Below are 23,107 nucleotides of genomic sequence, written 5' to 3'. Positions count from 1 at the left end.
TACATCAATCACGATAGCAAGAGCACCACTGGTTGATTGATCTAGATGAAATATAAAAGATTGACTTTGTATTCCTTACGTCTGTATCTGCGTGTTGTTTGATTGACAGGCGGCTATTGTTTGTGCGCTAACGCAGGTTTTTTGCTAGAAATTCTTCTCTCTGCCCAGTAGGTGGAGATATACATGAAGAATGTGAATCACCAAAAACACAAGAAGAAAGTGGAAGTTAAAGTGGAGATTGACTGAGCAGGGAGGAGAATAAGTTAAAAAGGAATTAAATATTGATCTGTTTCTCTCATCTATCATATCGCTTCTGAAGGCATGGATTAAACCACTGGAGGCACATGGATTAGACTACTTTTATGATGATTTATGTGATTTGTGGAGCTTCAATATTTTAGCACCAATTCACTTTCATTATATGGACCAAAAGAGCTGAGATAGGGCTATTCTTCTGAAAATCCTAATTTGTGTTTTGCAGAAGAAAGAAAGTCATACACATCCAGGATAGCATGAGGGTGAGTAGATGATGAGATAATTTACATTTTTGGGTGAATTATTCCTTTTTAAGCATGATGTAGCCCCTGTACCAAACAACTTTTCCCATGCCTGCTCTACCTCCTCTATTGTGCAGGACATGACGTGCCAAGTGATCCTGCTAATTTAACATTTTTTTGCATTCCTTGCATTGTTTGAACATGTTTTATGCACAACAATAATGCTCTGTTGGCATTAAGGGAAATTTACCATAAACATAAACTGATTTTAATGTAATTGTTTCATACATTATGATTTAAAATGATGATCAGTTTATTGAAAATTACTTTTTCATCTTTTCATTTCTGTTATCATGTCTCCCTTTAATTTTTTTAAAATCAAATTCATGTAGCGCTTATCATAGATAGATAAGTGATGTATTTTAAAAGTTGGCATACAGTGTTCATTATAATGGGGCTTAGGTTTTGCAAATCAGTACTCAAAACTCACTACTCATGAGTACTTTTAAATGAGCTACACTTTTACGCTTACTTGAGTAGTTTTTAGGACAGCTACTTTTACTCTACTCACACTAAATTTTTGGGAAGTAACAGTACTTCTACTTGAGTATGATTTTTCAGCACTCTTTCCACCCCTGGATATATAGTGCAATTTTTATGGCTTTTTTTTCTTCTTTTTTTTAAATCTATTACTTTGTTCCAACAAAGATCAAAAAACCTGATGGCACCTTACAGCAATACAAAAAATTACACTTCAGATAATTGTGCATCATGCATTAGAATGAGAAAACAAATATGTTTAGGCTCAAAAGATACAATAAAATCAGTTTGGTACATGGTATCTCAAAAGGAATAACTATGTACTATTTAAAGTCCGATATGGCCCCTGAACCAAAAATCTTTGCCCACCCCTGCTTTACAATTTAATTTGGTGATCAGTGTATTGAAAGTATCTTTTTCATTTTTTCATCTGTGTAATCATGTCTCCCTGTTGTTTTTTGGAAGCAAACACATGTAGTCCGCGAGTACTCACACTTCTTCTCCACTGTTGCATCCACACCGGTGTCGATGACACTTCCCTGAAGACCATCTACCGGCTCGGGCTACCAACACGCCGGCAGAGGGAATTGCCGGAACCAGGAGATCACACGTGGAAGGAGTATGTGAGTCTCGTTTTGAAAGAACTCGCTGCCGAGGAACCACCTCTCTCGATCCCGGCTTCTGCCTCTGAGCATTCCACGCCAGCCATGGTCAGCGAGCCAGAGCCCACGCCTGCCACAGCCAGCGAGCCAGCCTCCGCCTTCCACGGCTCCGTCCCCAGAACCTCCCGTGGCTCTGCCTTCTTTGTCCAACAAACCAGAGCTCACGCATACCACGGCCAACAAGCCAATGCCTGCAGCTCCGAACATCAGTGAGCCAGCGCCTGCAGCTCCGAACGTCCCAGAGCAAGCGCCAGTAGCCTTGACCGTCCCAGAGCCAGTGCCAGTACCCTCGACCATCCAAGAGCCAGCGCATCTTGAGCCTCCCAGGGCTCCGCCTCCCGAGCCTTCCACAACTCCGCCTCCTGAGCCTTCCACGGCTCCAGGTGGCCAGCTCCCAGGCCACCTGACCCAGTCCCCGTCTTGTGCTCCCCTTGGACTGCCTTCTTGCCCTCTGTGCCCCCTTGGACTTCCTGTCTGGCCCCTTGGACTGCCTTCTTGCCCCCTGTGCCCCTTTGGACTGCCTGTCTGCCCCTGTGCCCCCTTGGACTGCCTTCTTGCCCTCTGTGCCCCCTTGGACTTCCTGTCTGCCTCCTGTGCCCCCTTGGACTGCCTTCTTGCCCTCTGTGCCCCCTTGGACTGCCTGTCTGCCCCTTGTGCTCCCTTGGACTGTCTGTTTGCCCCTTGTGCCCTCTTTGGTGTGCCTGTCCCCCCCTCACTCCTTGGACGATTTTTGTTTTTTTTGGGTATTCCCTTTTCTTGTTTTCTGAGGGGGGTTATGTCACGATCCCCTGTTGTCTGCGCCATGTTTCACTTGTCAATTGTCATGCACTACACTTCCCATGATTCCCGGTCCTCATCACTGTGTTATTGTGCTCACCTGATTGTCGTTTTGTCATCACCATGTCTGTGTATTTAAACCCTGCTGTTTCTCCATTCCTGTGTCGATCATTGTTGGATGTAGATGTTGGTATATGTTAGTTTTGATTTGTGCTCATATGTTAGTTTTGATTTGTGTTCTCCTGCTCTCCGGGGATGTTTCTCGTGTTTATGTTTTTTCCCCACGTGGATGTTTTGTTTGTTCCCCGTATTGTTTCATTCATTAAAGAAGCTGCTCTTAGATCCCCACTCCTCGTCTGCCTTCCTCTGAATCTTAACACCATCATAGATGGGAACTCCTTCAATACTGTTTAAAAAGCATCCCTAGGTGATACCTCAAGAAGTTGCTTGAGAAAATCTGCAAATTCTAGGCAAAGGGTGACTACATTGAGGATGCTAAAATATAACACAGTTTTGATTTATTTTGGATTTTGATTAGTCACAAAATAATTCCCATAGTTCCATTTATGTTATTCCATAGTTTTGATGACTTTCCTGTTTCATATCAGGGTGTGTCGACAAACTGCCATTCTTAGCAATGTGTTTCTTGTATGTGTACCCCCTGTCCTATGCCCTCATGTATCTAATATCAAATATGTATGTCACTTCCAGATAAGTTAAAGCAGGGGTTCTCAACCTTTTGCAAGCTGGGCCCCCCAAAGCTGGTTCATTGCAGTTGGGGCCCCAGTGCCCCCCGCCCCACGCTTTATTGTTGTTATTATAACTAGGCCTAATAGTAGGCATCATCTGCATGTTTTACAGAAGCTTGCTGGTAGGTGATGTTAATGTGAGACCTGAGCCTGCTTTGCCTTGCAAAGATCCTCAATTCTTGGCTCAATGTTTGATAAACATAGCCTCAAATCATCCTCGATTTGTACACGATTGCGGTATTTCGTTTTGAGTGCAGTCATTTTTGAGAATCCTGCCTCACACAAATATGTCGACGCGAAAGGAAGGAGACTCTTCAAGGCGACGTCGCAGAGTTCAGGGTATTCCTGCATCAATGCTGCCCAGAATGACGAAAGAGGGCAGGAGCTAAAGAGTTCCTTCAGTCTACTGTCACTCTTCAGCTCAATAAGCTGTTCCTGCATGTCAATTGATAGCTCGTTTGCTGTGCACACAAACGCATTTCGAACCCACGCAAAAGAGCGATAATCCTCTTTAAAGTACGTTGCAAATTGCTTTCTCATTGCTGACAGGTGCTTAGACGCTGATTGAAATAGGGAGGAGAAATCGTGTGACGTGCCTGCATCAGTGATAAAGTCTGCAAGGCTGGGGAACATGTCACAGTTCCCTCGACTGATGCGGCCATGCCAGAGGTCTAGTTTTTGTGTGAAGGCGTGCACTTTGTCTGCAAGGAGCAAAATATGAGTTTCGCGGCCTTGCAAAGACAGGTTGAAATCAAACAAATGAGTGCCGTTTTCTGAAGTCTATGAGCGCAGCACACACAAATAAACTAAATTGACATACTACAGTTAAATTTCAAAATGTGGTGTTTTTATATTTATAACATTTGAATACAGTTCAGCAACATACATCACACGACCTGAGGACCAAGAGAGCTGACAATTGACCATCACTTAATTTACCATCACCTCACGATTGAAAATGTGACACTGATTTCATATGACAGTTCAACAAACAAGTTAATAATATTAAGTCACTTACATTTTAGACGAAATAATGACTGTTTTGGTCTATTTTAGCAGCGAAAATAGATCCGATTAATCCAAACAAAGATCACAGCATAGCCATAGCGCATCTCAGCAATACTCAATCGTGTTTTGAATGATTCAGTGTTGTGAACGAATCGGTTGAGTCAAAGATTCAATGACCCATTCACAAACATCTGTCTCATTCTTGATGAATCGGCCGTTTGAACGAATCGTTTGAATGAACGACTCAGTGACTCGCTTAATGAAACCGCTTATCACCTGCATTTGCGCTCTCTATCGACAAACCAATCAAATTTGATCAAAACTTTTTTTTTTAAATCAGTCCAAACACATTTTAATTTTTATTCAGGAGTTATGTATATACAAAACTATAACTTTTTATGACAGTAGTTTAGTGATAAAAAAAATGTGCCCCAATAATTGTTTTTTCCAGTTTTTTTTTTCCTTTCATCGTAGCCTACTCGCGCCCCCCCGGGAGAGTGTGGGACGCGCCCCACCGGTTGAGAACCACTGAGTTAAAGAATGATTTTATTGGTTAGTCTAGTGGAAGTGTTACTTTGCTGAACAATATATAATGATGTGAACAATATACGTTGGAGAATGATATGATATGATCTAGTGTGTGTGTCATTCTCTCCCCATGAGGATCCGGATCGGGAACAGCAACTGCAGACCTGAATTGATATTTAAGGGTGTGGCAGGGCGGAGGGTGGGGCCGGGTCGTGATCCTACACACCCGGTCCCATATTAGGCCACTGTAAAGGGGTTCAATGGGAAGGAGGAGGCGAGAACCGGCTTGACAATGTAAATAATATTTTAATTACCAACTTAAACAAAAGACAAACACACACATATGACGGACATGTCCGTAAACGATCTCTCTCTCCCGCACGATCCTCTGCAGTCGACCTTTATCCCTCTCGAAGGCTTGATTAGCCTAATACGGGACCGGGTGTGTAGGATCACGACCCAGCCCCGCCCTCCGCCCTGCCACAAAGGGGCACTCCTAAAATTCCTGACAATAATAAAGAATGAGTAAATGTTTCAAAACTTTTGACCAGTAGTGTATATATATATTCTAAATACTTATTTTTTAGATTACTTCAACACTGATAGATTTTTTTTCAATTGTTTTGACTATAAAAACTCCCACATCTATAAAAATACATACTCTGTAAAACCTAAATATCTTATGCAGTATTGTTTCTAAAACAAGATTAATCAAATTGATCAAAATCGATTTTTTTTAAAAAATATTTTTACAGGAAAACAATTAAAAAAATATTATCAAGTATAGGATTTTTCCCCAATATCAAAGGTCTTCCTAGAAAAATAAATTATGATCCAACATGAATATCCAACGTGAATTTACTTGATATAAAAAACTTGATCGTGCCTGGTAACATGTTCTTGTAAAATGGCTAGAATGAGCATTTAAGCTTAGTTTAAAGCTGAGAGTTTACACAAGGTTTATGTCTTGTGCTCGAAACTTACTTCTCTGTCTGCTCATATGAATGTAATACATCATAATAAAGTGTATCACCGCTGATCAAATGCAATTTGGATTGCATAATTTCTATGTATACATTTTTCCATCTGAAAGGACTAAATATTAAATGACACAAATGACAATAAAATTCAAAGTAATCTCTTCAGTAATCAAAATATTTTTGAATGTAACTGTATTCTAAATACCAATTATTTAAATTGTAACTTTAGTGGAATACAGTTACTTATATTTTGTATTTTAAATATGTATTCCCTTTACATGTATTTCGTTACTTGCCAACCCTTATGGTCCAGTTTCTTTCACTGAATTGGGGCTCACCCTTCGTTACACAGCAAGCCAGTCTTTTTTCAGGCTCATGTGTAGACCTATTTTTATTGTACATTCAGTTACATTACACCTGCCCAGAGACCCTTGGTCATGGAGGCAGAGGTAAAACTGAAGCTGAAAATATTGTATGCCTGTTCACCAGCGTGAATTACGGGCGAACCTGAGCTAAATTGGTCGACTAAAAAACTGTTTAGACACTAAACCGGTCCCAGCATATACAATGGGGGAACAAAGTGTAGTGCTCCAGACAAAGTGCTTTAACACACTAGATTAAGAATTTAGTTCACCATGTTATTCACGGGAGGACGCAGACAAAACTTTGAGGTATGAAGAACTGCAAACTTGACTCCATAGTGAATGCCGCTTCATCAATAAATACTTTAGGCACATTCTCACCCCGACTCGTCACATACGGACGCTTCGGGCGGTTTCGTCGCATATTGACGCGCCGGGTACACCTTTGGCGTCGTTAGACTTCCATGTGTCTGCGCGAACCGGAGCGTGCAGCGTTGAAATGTCACGTCTCGGGTAAGCTCACGCCACGAACGGGTGGACAGTCGAGACCACGATAAATAACAATCAAAAGGAATAGGCTGCAATGGCCCTCCAACTGTTTTTTGATGTTTAAAACCCCACACACGTCACGTTCTACATATCTCCGAACCGGAGCGTGTAGCGTTGAAATGTCACGTCTCGGGTAAGCTCACGCCGCGAACGGGTCGAGAGTCGAGACCGCGATCAATAAAAATCAAAAGGAATACGCTACATTGGCCCTCCAACCGGTTTTTTATGTTTCGAAACCGGACGCGTCGTAAAACGACGCCAAAGGTACACCCGGCGCATCGATAAGCGACGCCAAGGGGTCCTGCCCGAGCGTCCGTATGTGACGAGTTGGGGTGTGAGAATGTGTTGCATTAGTTAGCTTCAGCAGGTCAGAAGACTGCGGTCCTCTGAACGGTCCTGTGCTTGTCTGTATGCAACACATGTGGGGGGAAGTATAACAGTGTGATTCTCTAGGACGCCCACGTGATCCACGAAACAAGTGAAGGAAAAAAGTAGATAAAATACATTGCATCTCCTGATAGAATCCCGAGAGAATTATGGCACCAACAAAGCACTTCTTGCATTGGTTCGCCATCACTCAGCACCCTCATTCTGCAGCCAGGCTCACCGTTCCTTGCAGTATCCCCTCTGCCTTGAGCAGAGATTCGAACGGGCAGGGGAGAGAGAGAGAGAAACAGAGAGGCAGAGGCCACTCCTCCATTGCCTTATTCATGTGTATTCTCCCAGAACAACACAGAAAAAGACAATAAGGACAAAAGGGCCCATTTTGTTTCCTAACGGTCCAACGATGAATTCTCTCATACAGCATTTTTTAATGACGACGGCTCCCAATGCATATGGTCTGTCGCACACGTTGTTCGTCAGAAAATGGCCGCTGAGCTAGGCCTCAGAGCATGTCCGACGAGACTCACACTTCTGTTTGCACTTCTATCTTCTCAGACACAAAGCTGAAATCCCAAATGGCTCCAGCACCCGGAGCTCTAAATCTGGAGGCCGTAGAACTGGAATAAGTGGGGATTTCCTTGTGAGAAATTGCGAGCCTTGACAAAGCCCCGCTGTCCTCGTCGGTCCCTTGTAATATTCATACGCTGTGTTATACGCTGTGTCCCTACAGGTTTGCCATTCAAAATGGAGAAAATAATTGTCGCTTTGATATGAGTTGCTAAAAACAAGCACAGGCTTAAACAATTTGTGCACTGAAGAACAGAAAATCTGATTTGATTGCATTTATGGAGCCCGTGAAATACTGTAACTCCCTGAGGAGTGTTGATAAAGTGCCATCAGCCAATAAATTGCCGTGATTGTATAAGGGTCTCCGAACACATGACACTCAGATGGTGTTCCATAGTATTCATACGCAGCTCGAGTTTCACAAAAGGAACCCACTGCTAACATGTCAAGGGTTATGCCTGGCCAGTGGCTAAAGTGTTCTGAGTTTTGCTTTCTGTTTCCCAGGGCATTGCTCTAGACGAATGCTAGACAATTCTGAGTGGCTGTGAGGTGGTTGCTTGCGCAAGCCAAAGAGCCAACCCCCAAATATCTATGATATTCTGGTCCCTAGATATGATTTGGAACTCTCCTTCAGTTTCTGTTGATGTATTTATTTGTTTTTTTGCTCCTGTTATATTGGCTACCTGGCAAAAAAATAAAACATATGTCTGATCAGATTGAAACGAAGCACACTTCTCCTTAACAAGCTGCACGATTCATGTTTGCAGCACAAACGTGTTACTTAGTGTTAATAGATTTTTAAAACTTAGTGAGCAGCACTAATTATCAATCAAACAGGTCTCCCCAATATTGTCGCTCCAGGGGCAAGCGTGTTTCATCAGCAGTCGAAAAATAAAGTTTAATGCAGACTGTATCCATGCTAACAACTATGTCAACCTTTGTACATAGCCACCCAGAAATGCTAAAATTATGACAACATTTATTATCTGCCTTTAAGAAGCGGGGATTGAGAAAGTTGTTTGTCTTACCTACTGTCTGGCCTATTGAACATTCCTAAGGTGCCCTACTTGGAGGTAAAAAGCCTTCAGCTCTTCTCAACAGCACACCTCTAATTCTGAGAGGACCACCCTGGGGAGGATTCAATTAACCAGTCGTGCGTTTGGGACAATTTAATCCCTGAAGCCTCATTTATCTCCATAGACACACATCGCAAGGACCAGACTCTGGAAGAGTGCCGTCCTGTATTACCACTCTGCTCTTACACATTATGTACAGCAGCTCTTCACTGTGAATATCAAGTGTGAAAGTTTACTTCTGTATTCATCACCAGAGGCACGTTGCTTGATTTTGCTTCTAGATTTGAAAGTTAATCTTAATAGGAGTTAGTTTGCCTTCACATTGTGCCTTGCATATTCAATAAGCTGTCAAAAAACATTTGCCCTTGTTTTTACAATGTGTCACAATTACAAAACAAAAGAAAAAAATAACTATTCTGGAAGGGACAACACCCCAAAAGAGACTTTCCAAAAAGGATTTCTTCCTTTCTCCTTTTTTGTATGCTAATCTTGAAACCTTTTCCGGCTTGGCATCATTCAAAAAATAGTTATCCCCAAAATGATAATTATCTCATACATTTCTCTCCCCTATGCCATCTCAAACTAATTTTGCTTTCTTTCTTTAGCTGAACACAAAGAAAGATATTTTGATGGACATATGATGTGAATACGTAGAATGAAATTCAGTGGGTACCAACACTGGGTAACTTTTTAGTCTTTGTCACCATCTATGTGATACAATCAGTTTTGGGTGAGACCACACTAAAACCAAACTCTAATTCTTTTTATTATTAATCTTGGTAATACTCTATTTTAAGGGTCCACAATAATGCACTTGTTAAGCATGAATAAGACATAACTGACAACTTATTAAACCTCTTAAATTTTTTCTGTAGAAAGTAATGTAATAAATGTTCAATTAATAATAAATTACTAAATTGCTAATAAATTACTATACTATTCTATTAAAGACTATTTGACCCATCTTCTAAATTGCAAGTTTAACTTATTCAAGTTTATGGTATGTTTTGCATATTTCAATTGCAATACAAATCTCTGAACATATTTAAGTTTACTGCAAATACTGTAATTGTCATGTCTACATGTGTTTTTGTTCATGTTTTGTTTTCATATCATTTATTTTGAAATTCTAGTTCTTGTTTCATGTCATGTGGTTCCCTTGACATGTGATTTCATGTTTCCCTCCATGTTCATGTGTCTTGTATTCATTGGTTTATTGTCTTATCAGTTCTAGTTTGTCATTGGTTTAAGGTTATTAGTCTTGTTAGCTTGTATATAGTTCTGTCTTGTTTATTGGTTTTGTTTTACCCAATGTCTGCGTATTTAAGCCCTCATGTTTGCCATTGTCCCTTGTCAGGTATTGTTAATGTAACCTTGTTTGCTAAGTCAAGTTTAGTCAAGTTTATGTTAATTGTTCATGTTTAGTTTATGTTTATAGGGTTTTGGATTTAACATATTTCAATAAACTGCGTTTGGGTTTTTCATCTTCACGTCTTCATCATTTCCAGTGCCACCATATCGTTACAGTAATCACCTAATAAATGACAACCAAATGAATATCCAAATCATTAAGTAAAAGTTTCATTTTAGAACAATCAAATTGTCTTAATTTTAAGAGTTTAGCAATTCATTTGTAACAATTTAGTAAAACTAAATAGTCTTAATATAGTTAACTTTAAGTTTTCTTCCCATCTAAAAAGTGCAACACAAACCAATACATTGAATAGGTCAAACTTTCACTTAAGAACAGGTCAAGTTGTCCTCTTTAATACATGATTTTAGATATTTCTTTGAAACAGCTTTGAAACCAAGACTAATTTGTCATGATTACAAAAATATATTTAAATCATTTTGAAAACCACCTAATAAATGAAAAACAAATATAAATCCTGAATATGCAAAATGTTCACTTTAGAACAGGTAGTCCTGTAATTTAGTAGTGACAGCTAAAGCTAATACTTGTTATCTTTAATTACTGGCTTAAAATTGTTTAATAAACTTGCCATATGAGGTATTTCTGAAATAGAGCATCACTACTTACATTACTTTGCACATAAAAACAAGACGTTTAATATGGCTAAGATAGCATTACTCTACATCCGGTTATGTATTATCTATTATCTAATTTATGCTTAACTGTGTTATTGTGGACCCTTACAATAAAGTGTTACCTAAATCTTACAACTATGAATCTCTCTGTATATAAATCCATATACAGAGTGTGTCTTCAGTGCTCTATGAATGCTTCAAGCACAAGGAAGTGTATCCAAGCTTCAAATCATGATTGTGCCTAAAATAATGCAGATGGCAATATTTATGGCCTGTTTATTCATTTAACATCCTTCTCCCTTCTGCAATAGACAATAATGATGAAGAAGCTTATATAAATACTTCATTCACCATTCAGCAGCATTTCAGTTACAGTATCATGTTTCTGGCACCTCATCAAAAGGATAAGATCAACCAGAAAAGTATGTTATTTACTCATGTTATGTATATATATATATATATTAAAACTGATAAAACTGATTATAAAAAGAGAGAGAACTATCAAAGGAACAAGAAAGCAAGAACAAGTATGTATAATATTTTATGTATAATATGTATAAAAAATTATGTTCTTAATTCTCCAGGGAAGAACTGATACATAATCCAATGATTTGTCTACTTGCAGTATGGGAGAATCTCGTACGCCTGTCCTCCTTATACCTGGATCTACATTTTAATGGGCTCATTACTGCACGGGCAGCTGAGAAGTAAAGTGTAGTCTAAACGGGGCCCCTTTTTTCTCGAAGAATACCAAATAGAGGCCTCTAACTTGGAGGATTGTGGCCCATGACGAGCCAGACTTAAGTTAATCAATTTTTCCACCGTATCATGTCTTTTTGTTAGGGGGAAAACCATGTGACTATCAATAAGACCAACCCAGCAATCTAACACATATGTTTAACAGGGCAATTGAATATTATTGTTAATACCTGGCTGTATATGCTGCTAAAATATTAATATGCAATATGCTTACTATAATTTGAGTAATGCATGACCAAATAAGAAGTGAGTCTGAACACTGCAATTGAAATGCCTTAAAGAGAGCGTACAGTGTATTTTTAATGAATAAACTACAGTATATTCTGATGATTCACTGTGGATATTGCACAAATATTCAGTTTTTCCATGGGAAATGGCAAGGATTTTAATTACTCACAACCTCACTGTCATTCCCATCAAAAAATTAAGATGGCGCTAATGTGACTAAGGTGCATACTATCTGAGAGATAATTGTTATATATGAAGCTTTTGATTTGCTTGGCCCCAGTGCCAAAAAATAAATAATATAAAACTATAAAATAGACAGCCACATAAAACAACACACACCACTTGGTAGCATCTAAACAAATATACATGCGGTTTCCAACAATAGCTTGCACTTACTTACCAATGTCTCCCTTTTAGCAAATCAGTTAGGACTACTGGGAGAACGTCATGTTTCATAATGAATATTCATGGGCAAAGATGATAAGGTCTGTAACCCGGCCTAAGGGTTTCAGGCCGGGTTCGGGTCGGTTTTTCAATTTGGATTGTGCGTTCGGGTTTGTAATTATTGAAAAAATAAACAGGCCTACCAAACTTGTTTCATGCATGCACTCTCTCTCACAGATGCGCGCAGACAGAGTTAGGGGCCATTCACATCGAACATGTTTTTGTGCCGTCTGTTCTGTTTTCCCATTGTTTTCCTATGTATGCACATGCTGGACGAATGTCTTTGACTGTTGCACCGCATCTCGCTATTTCTTCAGCGTCTCTCACAGGATCTGCACTTTTTAAACGATGTGTCATGTTAAAAAGAACTTCAAATGTTCAAAAACTCATGTCGAGACACATGCGCTTTGTTTCATTCTTTGCACCGTGTCTAGATTGTTTTTATCGCAAGAGTTACAAAGACTCAACATTCTGAATAATTTGAGGCTGCATAGAGGGGGCTGTTGTATTGTTTCAAATTGTTCCAGATTATACCAAGCATGTTTGTATGCTTACACAAAAATACAGCCTATTGCAACAGTACTTGCTTAGAGAAGAAATTTTATAGATAGTGAGCGATTTCGGGTTCGGTCTCATAATCTGATGATATTGTTCAGACCACATGTCTCGGATATGGGTCTGGTTCAGGTTTTAATATAAGGCCCATGCAGATCTCTAGGAGACATTGAATCCCCCCCGCGCCATACACAAACACACTTTAGTTTACTCTCTGCCCCTGATTTAAAACACTAATTCAAGTCCAACCTATAAGCTCTAAACCTATTTCTCATCCACATAACAAATATTAATTTTCTCTGCCAAAACATTTACCATTCTGTATGTAGTAGGTCATAACCACATCACAGACACAGACAACCTAAATGTACATGTCAAAGTATGAGCACAAACTTACACATATATATATATATATATTTTTTTTTACTCTCACATTGGGTGGCATTATTTCCTCAACAAACAAGTTGAGACATCCATCACTGAAAAAAAAAAAAAACTACACCAATCCAAAAGCAGAGCAATTTGATGTAGACTAGAGCCTACTAGCCCAATGATTATTTATATTCTTAATGATAAAATCTGTTTTCTAGGCTGTTGCTATTAGCTTGTCAGGCATGAGGACTAACAAGCAGCAGAAGTTGTAAACTGCCCGTAATATATTATGTTACACCCTGTAGAGTAAAGAATATATAAAATATACATATATTTAAGTGCATAAAATATTGGTGATATGCATACATTTACATTTTCCTACCAATAATAAGATAATATAAAATACACATTATTCTTGCATTAGTTCCCTGTAGAATCCCTTAATGTGCATTGCAGTGATATGTTTGTTTTTATTAAACCATCAAAGCTTTTAATGAAATCATGAGTCCTTTTCACGGGGAATAGTTTTGCTTCAAATCAATACTATACAATGTTCAATTATTATTTAAGATTGCTAATGATTTTCAGTGGAGAATTCCCTCAGGTCTTTTCCATTTATATTTTATCTCATTCTCAACAAAGCAAACCAAGATTATTATAATTCTGCTATTATTTATTAATTTATTTTATTTTTGTCTGTGAAAGCTTTGATTATCATTCAAAAATGTTTTGTCTTATTCCATAGCATATAGCATGGATGATTTGTAGAAATGCCACTTTGCAAACCTGTATGCCATTTATCCTACATGATATGCTTAAAGCTGTAAAGTTGTTTAAATTGTCATTTTTACAGCCGTTTGGGGGTTTGTTGACATTACATTGTCATGGATACGAAGTTGTAAAATTGGCTATAACTTTACACAGAAAGATGAAACAAATGCTAACACATATTGTTCAATAATAATAATAGCAAAACTTCATTTTCTACAGCACATTTAAATGTTGCATCTTAAAGCGCTTCACAAGAAAAAAATGAAAATACATTAATACAAGAAAACATGCAATAAAAAAATTATAATACAATAATCACAGAAAAGCAACCCCCAAAAAAGTTAGTTTTAAGATAAGATTTAAAAATACTAAAAGATTCAGCATGTCTAACCTCAGAGGGAAGAGAGTTCCACAGTTTTGAAGCAAGAGAACACCCATAGAACGTAGACGAGTAGGAGGAACAGTTAAAAAATAGATTCGGAGGAGCGGAGATCACGCATTGGAGTGTAGGGTGTTAAAAGTTCAGACAAGTATTGAGGGGCCAAACCATGCTAAGCCTTGTACATAGGTAAGCTTGAACATTTTAAAGTCTACACGGGAGCCAGTGCAAGGACTCCAAGTTAGGAGTGATGTGATCACCTGTCCTACTCCTAGTTAAGATTCTAGCAGAAGAGTTTTGCACATACTGCAACTTATTTAAGGTAGATTTAGAGACCCCAACAAGTAAAGCATTGCATTAATCAATTAGAGATAATACAGAAGTATTGATCATATATTCAGCCACCGAGAAAGATAACATGGGGCTCAGTCTTGCAATGTTTCTGAGATGGAAGAATTATGTTTTAGCAGTATTCTTGACATGAGGATCAGATGTTAAATTTGCATCAAATATCACCCCCACATTTTTCAATTTGGTTTGAAACTCCAGAGCAGAGCCATCAATATTTAAGATTATAGAACCAGCTTTACTAAGCTGGTGGGGTGAACAATGAGCATAACCTCAGTTTATGTCTTGTGGCTATACTTTTGAAAAAGTGAGTCATTTTATGTTTAAAAAATGGCCCCATTCACTTCCACTATAAGTGGCTCACTTTAACTTTACATTTTTAAAGAAAATACAAGCTTAACTTGTATTGAACCCAGAACATTCCTTTAATATACTCAAAAATACTAGATATTTTGTGATAATTTGGTGAATTAGCCTATAATGAAAATGTAATTCTCTGTCATCTCTAATTTTTCTCACTATACTTCTTCCTTTTTGTGAATAACTTGTCCTCCTTTCCCCTTTGAATCCACTGATATCTTGTTCCTAATATCAGTGTTTGTTTTAGTGAGATTGGCTATCTTTATAGGAGAAATCTTCAAATGTGTCACTGTTGAGCTATACCCACAAGCACGTATGGTGTACATAACATCTGAACCTTGACCCATGGCACTGGAAGCAGGTCGTTTTGTGTTTGCTAATCGCACAAGATGCCATGGTGTCATTGGCTAGAAGGGTGGGTGGAGGCACTATACCTGATGTGAAATACTGTTAACAGAATTAATTTCCTCTCTGCTCTAGAGCCTGATAAAAATTCATACAAGCAACAACCATCAAGCACAGCCAACAATGACAGATCAGAACCCACCACAACTGGACCTTTCCAGGTCTTAAAGGTGCAGTAATGATTTTAAGGCAATTTTTAAGGTTAATATTCTATTCAGTTTTAAATTAACCAAACCTATCTCCCTACCCCTAGACCTTAAACCTAAACCTAGTTTCAAAAGAAGCACAATTTGGTCATGCTTGGAAAAGCTTCTAAATATTATTAAATATGGTTCATTATGTAATGCAAATATTAAAATGTGTGGCCTTACAAGTCATGCACTACAGTACAAGTGTTTTCATGTTGCATTTGTGAGGAAAAGGGTATAAAGAGTTTTTATGAACTGATAATTTACACTTTATTGTAAATTATAATCCCAGGAGATCAGCAGTTACAGAAATACTCAAACCAGCCTGACTGGCATAAACAACCATCCATGCAATTATCTAATTATCCAATTGTGTGGCAGCAGTGCAGTGCATAAAACTATGCAGATACAAGTCAGGAGCTTCAGTTAATGTTCACATCATCCATCAGAATGGGGAAAAATGTAATCTCAATGATTTGGACCGTGGCATGATTGTTGGTGCAAGATGGGCTGGTTTGAGTATTTCTGTAACCGCTGATCTCCTGGGATTTTCACGAACAACAGACTCTAGAATTTACTCTGAATGGTGCCAAAAACAAATAAAAAGATCCAGTCAGTGGCAGTTCTGTGGATGGAAATGCCTTGTTGATGAGAGAGGTCAATAGAGAATTGCCAGACTGGTTCAAACTGACAAAGTCTAAGGTAACTGATAACCTCTCTGTACAATTGTGGTAAGAAGAATAGAATCTCAGAATGCTATTCTGTGATGCAGGTTGGAGCAGTTTTGGCAGCACAAGGGGGAACTACACAATATTAGGTAGGTTTTAATGTTGTGGCTGAATGGTGTGTATATGTATGTATATATATGTATGTAATATATATAAAAATATTTTATATAATATATATATATATATATATATATATATATATATATATATATATATATATATATATATATATATATATATATATATATTTTATATAGTAACATGTTTCTATGAGATCAGGCAGAATAAATTATGTAGATTACAGTGAACTGTTCATTGTTTGATGCTTTAATTTTTGCTGTTGTATTGTTAATTTTCAGTTACAGTTACTAGAAATATATTTGTATTCAGATTGACTATTTGAAATAGGTGTAAATATCACCTGGCACACAGTGCAGCTATCTGCACACAAATAGTGTGGTGGAAACTAAATGAAATAAATAGTTTTTTAAATCTCACTGCATTTAGATTGCTAAATTTCAATGATTGATAAAGAAAAATAAGTCTTAATATCTTGTTATTGGTTTTAGCATATTTTGATATATTTTTTTCTTTATTCTTTATTTATTTATTTTAAATAATAAGGTCCATAAATTAGAAGATTTTTTTTTTTTTTACTATAACTGGAGAATTTGGACATCAATACACACTACATCAATTCCAGTGTTTACTCCGTCCTAATCGTCCTTATGTCAGATCTTGAGATCTATACATTTATACACTGATACATCAGGCCAATACATCAGGCTAGCTCTGGCTGTTAAAGCAATAATGGTTATGCAGTTATTTTCCACCATTGTTCTATGGACCTTTAATACTGTGTTTAATGCAGGCAGTGCACTCCCCCTTAGCCACACCCAGTTTTATTCCCAGGGCCTAGTATGCAGGATAAATAAGTGAGAAGCAAATTTATATTGTGCTGTGAAGGTTGAAAAGATTTGTGTGATCAGCAATGGCCATTATCATACTCCATGTCAGCATTATACCAGTAAACGCACCACTGAAGCAGTGTACTAGCTGAGAGGCTGATAAAGCCATCAATAACTTAATTCAAAAGAACATGTATGTGTCTCCCACAGTGCCTGTAGAAGAAGGGGCAACTCGGAGAGGTGTGATGGGAATTGGGAGTAGAAGGTCATCTGGGGTCATGAAGCTATGAGTGAATACTGATGTCATCCACCCCCTCGGGTGTGTGAATGGTCGTCTGTCACCTCATCAGAGCAACATCATCTGGCCACCCATACTGTCACCCCCTACAGCTTGTCCAAAAGAGACCCCTCTATATCCATGCTCATGTGCACACAAATACATGTGCAAACACACACACACACAGGATTGGACATACAGTATGATGTCTCATATAAGAAATATATGGCTCTATCACTGCTATTTAATTCTTTTTCCCACTGTGATTAAATTGAAAAAAGGGGAAGGTTTATTGCTTGAGATGCTATTGAATTTACAGTGGACAGTTGTAGATTAACAACAGGCAATGTTTCATTTAATGTGTTTGAATTCAATGCTAAATAATGCTGTAAAACTGACGGACCATAGTATCACGACAACAGAAATATGCACAAACAATTAATTTAAAAAAGGGGTAATGTTTTTTATATCCAAAGGTTAAATTGGGCCAGAATGGGCCTGAACTGCGATCCAGCACCCTTGATAAAATAATAATAAAAAAATGACTTGTGTGTCAATCCATTCCAATTCTTGTGTGGTCTGGTCCATATTCAATTTTGTCTGTTTAACACATTCTTTAGTCTGTTGCGGAACCTGGTAGAGGCGGCATATTTGAGAGCAGTTCTCTAGATAAGGTCAAGAATGCAGATGCATGTTCCACTTCTATATTGCTTCGCGACCTGCTTTCTGGTCCATAGAAATTGTGAAATATGCAACCCACTGTGCCCAGGTTCCCCTGTTTCTGACATCCACTGAAGAGGATGTCATGCCACAGTTGCAATTTTGTGATTTGTCATAGGGCACCAGAATCACCACCCGAGTTTAGGGTTCCCCCACCTTCAAAATCCCAATTGAATCCCTAATTAAATCAATAATTTAATTGTCCATGCATCTGATCTTGAGATCTATACATTATACACTGGGCCAATAGAACCTAACCCTAACCTTGTCCTTCACCCTAACCACTCCCTCTACACCTAAACCTAATTCTAACCCCACTACTTAGCCCACCCTTACCATCCCTAGCCCCCATGTCCCTGTCCTACTCTTGTTAATACTGAACACATGAGGCCCACCCGAATTTGGGTATGTTTGTTCATGCAAAAACCTTTAGGGGGTGATCTCTGGTAGAAGCTTGAAGCATAGCATCTGCCAGTCATGACCTTTGACCATACCTGGGTTGCTGATCCCCTGGATGCCTGGGAGGCAGCAATCTGTACGAAGATGGCCCTGGTTCTTGGATCTTTGGGATTTGAGGTTGGTAGGTTCATTGAAGGAGTTTGCTAACTTTTAAGGAGGGGAAGGGAACATTTCTTAGATTTTGGAATAGTGGAAAAGAGACTGTGGGATTAAACTTTGTTTAGATAAACTTGAATTTTATAATATAAAGATTATTACGGGATAAGCATTTTCATGGGATTAGCACTTTTAAGGTTTAAAATTCATAAGTAGAGGTAGTCGAGGGTTTCTATTTAAAATTCAATTAGGTTAAGATGGTCGTCTTTTTTGAGGGAAGGTTCTAATACTTAACAAACCAAAAATGCTTTGGAAAACATCAAAAATATTCGATTTAGAATCACAGACAGGTGGGCATGACAAATTTGAAATCCCAATTATATTTAATGAAAGGCACAGACTATGCTAAAATATACAAATAGTTCAAATTGAAAGAAAAGGTATGAAAAGGTAGGTCTAAAATCTAAAAAAACACTTTGACAAATAACTTTCAAACTTATTAGTTTTAAAACAGACCCCAAAACCCATTGTGGATCCGGTTGTGATAGGTAGAAATTGGGCTAGGTGACATGCCTATGATTGATCACCTATGGCGGGCCACCTCAGAGGAGGGTCTCTAGTAGAATCAAAGGCCAAAACACCTCAGGATACTGGGGGCTACTACTGATGATGAGCCCCTAATATTTCCCTCACTCTGAAGTACAAGCTGACAGTCAGAATGATTTGAGGGAGTAGGACTTAAAAAATAAGTATGGGAAAGTAGGATTCTAAACAATAACTATAACATTTATATTAGCAACATAAACAGACTTCCATTTCTCATGTACCCAGTGATAGGCAGTAGCTTTGCTACAATTTGCGAAGCTATTAGCTTAACTACATTTCTGAGTAACAAGGTGGTAGCTTTGCTAGTTTTTAAATCAAGTAGCTTTTCAATAGCTAAGCTATATTTTGACCATGTAGCGGCATAGTGTTGAGAAAAGCTACACTGCTACATCATGCCTTGTACTCTGTGTTTATTAATGCTAGATTTGAATCAGAACTAACGATCTCCGATGACAAATTTATCGCTCATCTGTGTCAATTCTTTAAAATAAATTGGTCACACATGATAGGAAAGAAGTCTGAATCGGTTTGCGATGCCCCATAAAGCTTGAGCGTGCGCTGCAGAATCATTTGTGCATACACTCACTTGCCAATAAGCTCATTGAGGATTTTATAACACAGAAAATAAAGATAACGCTGGTTGCAGTGGATCTATCAATCAATGGAAACAAATTCTGCAAAAATGTCCTATCGTTTGCAAGTAATGAAGAAGGTCTTTATAAAATTCAACACATTTGCAGCTTTTAAACGACTTCTGCTGGTAAATAAATTTTCCAACCAAAACAATATCAAAACACGTATTAGCCTACATGAAAACGTAATATGGTAATATGGAATATGGTAAACTTGATATGCTTGATATGGTAAAATTGATATGGTATATCAATTTACCATGGTAGTAACATGCTATACTTTGAAGTACTTTGTAGCACCATGCAAATACAGAATGGTACATACATATGTAATTGTATATCAAAGTGCCATGGTATTCTAATACCATCAGAAATCACATTGTTATTACCCAGATGTGCTCTCTCTCTCTCTCTCTCTCTCTCACACACACACACACACACACAATAAATTTGGCCTCTGATGATATATCCTGTAAATCTGTGTCAAGCTGCTGTATTTCTGCTTTGCACAGATGAATATATAGATGAATAGTATACTGTATGTAGGCAGAGTCTTTATACAGGAATGTGCAAATTAAATTGTTTCAATGGGTATGGGTTTGTTGAGGAAGTAGTCTAAATCTGAAAAGTAAATTTAAAAATAGTGATTTTTCTTATTGAACGTGTTTGTAGAGGTAGTAGTATACAGTTGAAGTTTACATACACTTAGGTTGAAGTCATTTAAACTCATAATTTAACCACTACAAAAATTTTATATTAGCTAACTATATTTTTGGCAAGTTGTTTAGGACATGCACTTTTTGCATGACAAGAGTAATTTTTTATTGTTTCACTCAATTTACTACATCACAATTGTTTGCACAGAAGTTTGCATACAATAAGTTAACTGTGCCTTTAAGCAGCTTGAAGAATTCCATAAAATGATGTCAAACCTTTAGACAATTAGCCAATTAGCTTCTGATAGGAGGTGTACTGAATTAGAGGTGTACCTCAGAATCAGAATCAGATTCTGTGGATGTATTTTAAGGCCTACCTTCAAACTTAGTGCCTCTTTGCTAGACATCATGGGAAAATCAAAAGAAATCAGCCAAGACCCCAGAAAAACAATTGTGGACCTCCACAATTCTTGTTCATCCTTTTGAGCAATTTTCAAATGCCTGAAGGTACCACATTCATCTGTACAAACATTACACACGTATAAGCACCATGGGACCACTCAGCCATCAAATCACTCAGGATGGAGACGCATTCTGTCTTCTAGGGATGAACGTAGTTTGGTGTGAAAAGTGCAAATAAATCCCAGAACAACAGCAAGGACCTTGTGAAGATGCTGGATGAAACAGGTAGACAATTATCCATATCCACAGTAAAACAAGTTCTATATCGACATAACCTGAAAGGCTGCTCAGCAAGGAAGAAGCCACTGTCCAAAACTGCCATAAAAAGCCAGACTACAGTTTGCAAGTGCACATGGGGACAAAGATCTTACTTTTTGGAGAAATGTCCTTTGGTATGATGAAACAAAAATGTAACTTTTCATCTATAATGACTATCATTATGTTTGGATCAAAAAGGGTGAGGCTTTTAAATAATTTCTAAATAGTACAGAGAGCAACACACACACTTTGGTTCTGGCTGTAGAGTCTCCGCAGCAGGGTTTTTGGGTGACGTCTCGGCAGCATACTCACTCAGCAAAGCGACACCACTCCAATCGATTCTCCCTACTAAGTGATGCACCCACTGAGAATCATGTTGAAAGAGCCCTTGTCATTGGTTATTCTATTGTAAGGAATGTGGAATTAACTATTGTTAATTGCATTTTGTGTGCCAGAGCGTCTGACATCAAATCAATTTACAAGTGCTGGCTAATGCTAAACGTAGATTTTCTAAAAATTGTATTCATGTTATTCAATTTGCAAAAATGATGTCAGACACTGTAATATGTCCTGGTCTCTGTGGCAGGGCGAAGGGCGGGGCCGGGTCGTGATCATACACACCCGGTCCCGCCCTCCGCCCTGCCACAGTCTCCTCCCTGCTCGTCGTGGTGACGAGGTTTATAGTAGAATAGTGTTACTGAACGACTGGATGTCTGAGTGGTGTCTGGAGAATAAAATAGGATTTATAGACAATTGGAAGAGTTTTTGGGGTAGACCTGACCTGCTAAAGAGAGACGGACTCATCCCTCCAGGGAAGATTTACTGGGGCCCAGCTCAGGAAGCAGACAAACTGGTTAATCCGAACATCTGCTAGCTGCCTTGAGACATCACACAGGTCACATAAACTACAACACCTAGAGACTGTATCACCTAGATATCTCATAGAGACTATGTCTGTTTCCCGAACTACCAAACACAAAACCCTAACTAAATAATTTAGAATTTTTTTTATTAAGGTAAAACTTGAACAAAACAAACAAATTAAAATAAACATCATATAAAGATAGGGCTACCAAACCTTAGATCTCTTTCTACCAAAGCACTAATTGTAAATTAAATTATTACAGATCATAATTTGGATGTGCTCTGTTTGACTGAATCCTGGCTTAAACTGGATGAATATATTAGTTTAAATGAATCTACTCCCCCAGGTTATTGTTATAAACATGAGCATCGTCTGAAGGGTCGAGGAGGAAGTGTTGCTACAATTTACAGTGACGTTTGTGGTGTTACCCAGAGGGCAGGATATAAATGTCTTTAATAATAATAAAAAGTCTTTTTAACTAATAATGCTTAATGTGACACCGTCAGATATAAATAAAAAAACGATGTTGTCTTTTACCCTTGCTACAGTGTATAGATCACCCGGGCCTTATTCTGATTTTCTTGGTGAATTTGCTAAATCTTTATATCTTTTAGTTACTGTAGATAGATATTTAATTGTTGGTGACTTCAACATTCACATAGATAATGAAAATGACACATTGGGATTAGCATTTATTGATATTCTCAACTCGCTTGGAGTCAGACAAAATGTAACAGGACCAACTCATCTTCATAATCATACACTAGATTTAATTTTGTCATATGGAGTTGCACCATGGTACAATGATCACACTCATGCTCTCAAGAGAGAAGCTCGGAAAATGGAGTGAATATGGAAGAATACAAAATTAGAAGAATTTTGCGGTGCATTGAAGGATAGTGT

The sequence above is a fragment of the Xyrauchen texanus genome, chromosome 22 (assembly GCF_025860055.1).
Source record: "Xyrauchen texanus isolate HMW12.3.18 chromosome 22, RBS_HiC_50CHRs, whole genome shotgun sequence".
Lineage (NCBI taxonomy): Eukaryota > Metazoa > Chordata > Actinopteri > Cypriniformes > Catostomidae > Xyrauchen > Xyrauchen texanus.
Note: the sequence above shows the minus strand (reverse complement) of the source record.